Here is a 4621-nt window from a genome sequence, read left to right as displayed (position 1 = left end):
AGAGAAGAGCATATATAGTGGATGAGAGTTTGTACAATAGATTTATTTGTCAGAGAAATTTGCTTATACTTATTTTCTATATGGGTGTCAGTCATATTTTATAATTTCCTTTTGGTATAAGTAAAATGATGACAACATTGTTTATAATTTATTCATCACTTTACTTTATAAATACATTATTTTCTTTTATCATCACTACAGTATAGTCTATGAAATAGACGATAGGAAAGAAACAAACATGTCGTAGATTTTATCCTTCCCTGAAGTAGCATGAGAATTTGGAATGAGACTATCAGATTTGGAACACCCATTGTGTCTTCTTTGCTAACTATTGCAGAGCTATACTGTACATTCCAGGAGTAGACCTCCCAACAAGCTAATAAAGCTCATGTTTCAGGATCCTAAAATGAATGGATACCATTCCCTTATCGATATACATAGATGCATTTCTAATTTTATTTCTACTTTTATTTTCTAACCTTTTAAGAGAACCCAAAAATCACATACTGTGTAGAGCTCTTTAAGCCTGGACCTGCCTCATGTAGGCACTCAATAGCTATAAGCTATCATTTTAAGAACCCGCTTACTACTCAAGTTACAATGTTTATGGAGTTTGTTCTGAGGATTCCAATTCTCAGCTATCCCATACTCTCTCTCTGCTTTCTATAAATCAATTGTAGTCACGTTCTATATAATATGTCTATTGTCACCACTGTAATTCTACAATATGCTTGTTTGAAGTGAAAGTATTCTGGAGAAACAAGATCTTGAGGTTTTCTTTTATTTATTTATTTATTTATTTATTTTGGTTTTTCGAGACAGGCTTTATCTGTAGTAATATGAGCGGCAGGGCTGTGTCCCCGGCACCCAGCCACCCGCATGGCTTATGTCCCAAAATAATTACACGGAAACTGTATTCTTTTAAACACTGTCTAGCCCATTAGCTCCAGCCTCTTATTGGCTAGCTCTTACATATTGATCTAACCCATTTTTAATATTTTGTGTAGCACCACGAGCTGGCTTACTAGGAAAGATCTTAACCTGCGTCTGTCTGGAGTGGGAGAATCATGGCAACTCACTGACTCAGCTTCTTTCTCCCAGCATTCTGTTCTGTTTACTCCACCCACCTATGGGTTGGCCTATCAAATGGGCCTGGGCAGTTTCTTTATTAATTAACCAATGAAAGCAACAGATAAATACAAGACCCACCTCCATCATTTCTCTGTGGTTTTGGAGCCTGTCCTGGAGCTAGCTCTTGTAGACCAGGCTGGTCTCAAACTCACAGAGATCTGCCTGCTTCTGCCTCCCAAGTGCTGGGATTAAAGGCGTGCACCACCACCGCCCGGCTCGGTTTTCTTTTTTCTATCTCATCCTTACTTTCCCTAGCATACCACTTGTAGAACTGAATGAAGAACTAAATATCTGTGAATTCATCATGTCTTTGAAATCTACATAAAGGCACTTGCAAACTCATTGCAAGCTATTATCATCAGGAGAGTAATTTTGTCAGAATCTGATTAATTGTGTAATCATGGGCTAAGAAAGTAGCCTACATTATTTCATTTAATAATTATGACCTTTCTGCTGTTCTGTTTTCCCTTTGGAATTCAGGTTCTCATTTTGGAGCTCTGGAAGGTCTGAATCTTGCTGTGTAGACTAGGTTCAGCTCTGTCTTCTGAGTACTGGGATCAAAGTCATGTACCTTACCTGTTGTGATCATTACTACTACAACAACAACTACTAATACTAATACTAATACTACTTAAATCTCTGATTTGTAGAGAAGGCAAGAATGTTATGAAGAGATCAAGTTATCATTCAAGGTCATATAGTAGGTGGCAGGGTAAGGTCATGGTTAAAGCTCAGATGTACGACTGCAAAGCTAAACCTGTTACCATTCATACTTTTTCTGTCTTTAACCCATGTTGCTCAGGCCACAGGCAGTAAGCTACATTAGGTATGAAGATGAATAGTAAATTGACTCAGGAAAGAGAAAACCTCAAAAAACTTATTCTTTATGTCTGAAGTGCTCAGACAAATCTTGGAGTTAATTACATATTCTAAAATTATGCAAATCATTATCTTATTTGTGAATTAATCAATGTTAATCACTTGAAAAATAGCTTTTTAGTTCTTTTTTTTTTCTTGGAGATATGTCAGAGTCATTGAAATTCTCCAAGTAAGCTTCCTTTTTAAGAATTCTGTTTTTTTGCCTTGCAGATGAAGACTACTTGAGTTATTTTTGTGTTGAGCAACAGTCACAGTGGGTGATGAAATTAGAAGCAGGTGTAGAACCCCTAAGGTACCAGGCTCTGGTTTCTGAGACCTGGGATCATAGTGAGATTATGACATTCACCTGCCTTCCCCTTATATTAGGGAAAGAGGTACAGATGAGTTACAGTTTAGAAAGTAAAATTGGTGAAGTGATAGCCTGAATATTGGATCTGGAGGATATGACTCATTTACATACTTTAATACAAAAGCCACACATTCTCATTTTTGCATTTTGAAAAACCAACAGCTCAGGGATCTATTCAGGAAAAAAGGGAGTGAATGATTCTAAGAGCCAGAGAAAGAGGAAGTTTGCTGCTTTGAGGCTGTGTCTCCTAGAAATTTCAGATAAGCTATACCAATGAATGCTTATCAACATGACTGCCTAAACATGATCTCAACAAAAGGCATGCTGGTGGGGAAGGGAGAAAGGCCAAGAGGCCATAACATTACATGAGGAACTACAGGCAACTAAGGAATTCTGAGACATATGCACAGGAAACTTTATATGGTTGAGCAGGTTGTAGATAGATAGATAGATAGATAGATAGATAGATAGATAGATAGATAGATAGATAGATAGATAGATACAGATATAGATACATATATCTATCAATAAAGAAAAAGAGGTCATGGATTTGAAAGAGTACAGGGAGGGGGCACATGGAAGAGTTATAATGAGGAAATAGAAAGGAGGAAGTAATGTATTTATAGTATCACCTAAAATAAAATAAAAATACATTTTAAAAATGGCATTCATGAAGCAAAACTCTATACAGATATTTAATAAGTCCTTATTGAGGTCTGATATTGTCAGTTTTCATCTAATAACCTAGGAAATCGGAATTCATTATTTTATAGACAAACTGAAGACTTATTCAGATTAATATGGAGGCAGGTTCTGCTTTTCACCTAATCTGGTTAGAATAACTTATTCTGCAATATGAAATAAAACTGTGTCTCAGATAACTCAAAAGGATATTCTGAAACGTGGAGAGTAACAGAAACACTGGCTGGATGTCGCTCACTCTCAATGCTGCAGTTATCCCTTATTTACATAGATTTGCTACTTATTTAGAGCAGTGTATTTTAAAAATAAACAGGCTGTGAGAAACAGAGAGGCTCTGATTCACAGAAATGAGATGAGTGGCAAGGCTGTCTCTGAACCCGCTTAAATGTTGAGTGCTGTTTTTCTTTCAACAGTCAAGAAGAAAAAGAAGGAAAGACAGAAACTGCAAGGATGTAACTGTCAGCAAAGTTTATTGTTTTTATTTTTTGTTTGTTTGTTTTTTAGTATTTTCTTTTCAATTGTATGTACTGCATTCAGGGCAGGTGTGTGGCAGGCAAGTACTTGGACAGACCCCCACCCACCCACCCACTGTCCCCCGCAGGTGTGAATTTGAGTTCTCTGCTCCACATAAGTTGAAATTTGTGTTTTACCCTTGTTTTTGTTGCTAAACACTTTGGTTCAGTTTCCAGGCCCTTGTGAGATACCTAGATGTACTCTACCCCAACCCAGATACAAAAGTGTGCTTTGTCATTTGCTCTCCAAAATATAAAAGAATTCAAGAAACTTGTCTTCAAAAGAACAAATAATCCAATTTAAAAAACTGGGATATAGATCTAAACTGAAAACTCTCAACAGATGAATCTCAGAGGGTTGAAAGACACTTAAGGAAATGCTCAACATCCTTAGCTGTCAGAGAAATGCAAATCCGAACAACCCTGAGAAGATCAAAAACACTGATGACAACTTATGCTGGAGAGGATGTTGGGTGAAGGGAACACTCCTCTATTGCTTATGGGAGTGCAAACTTGTACAGTCACTTTGGAAATCAGTATAGAGATTTCTCAGAAAGTTAGGAAACAATTTACCTCAAAACCCAGCAATACCACTGTTGGGTATATACCCAAAAGATGCTCAATCATACCACAAGGGCATGTGTTCAACTACGTTCATAGCAGCAGCATTTGTAATAGCCAGATCCTGGAAAAAACTTAGATACCCTTCAACTGAAGAATAAATAAATGTGGTATATTTATAATGGATAAATAATGACATTTTGAAATTTGCAGGTAGATGGATGGTTCTAGAAAAAGCCATATTGAGTGAGTTAACTCTGACCCAGAAAGACAAGTAAAGTAGGTATTAACTCATAAGTGGTTTTTAAACATAAAACAAAGAAAAACCAGCCTACAGGCCACAACCCTAGAGAAACTAGACAACAAGGAGAACCCTAAGAGAGACATACATGGATCTACAAAGGAAGGTGAAAAAGACATGATTTCCTGAGTAAATTGGAAGTATGAGGGTCACTGGAGAGGGTAAAAGGGGAGAGAGGAGGGAGGA

Source organism: Chionomys nivalis, chromosome 2, assembly GCF_950005125.1.
Source record: "Chionomys nivalis chromosome 2, mChiNiv1.1, whole genome shotgun sequence".
Classification (NCBI taxonomy): domain Eukaryota; kingdom Metazoa; phylum Chordata; class Mammalia; order Rodentia; family Cricetidae; genus Chionomys; species Chionomys nivalis.
The sequence above is the reverse complement of the archived record's forward strand: the minus strand, read 5'-3'. Positions refer to the sequence as shown.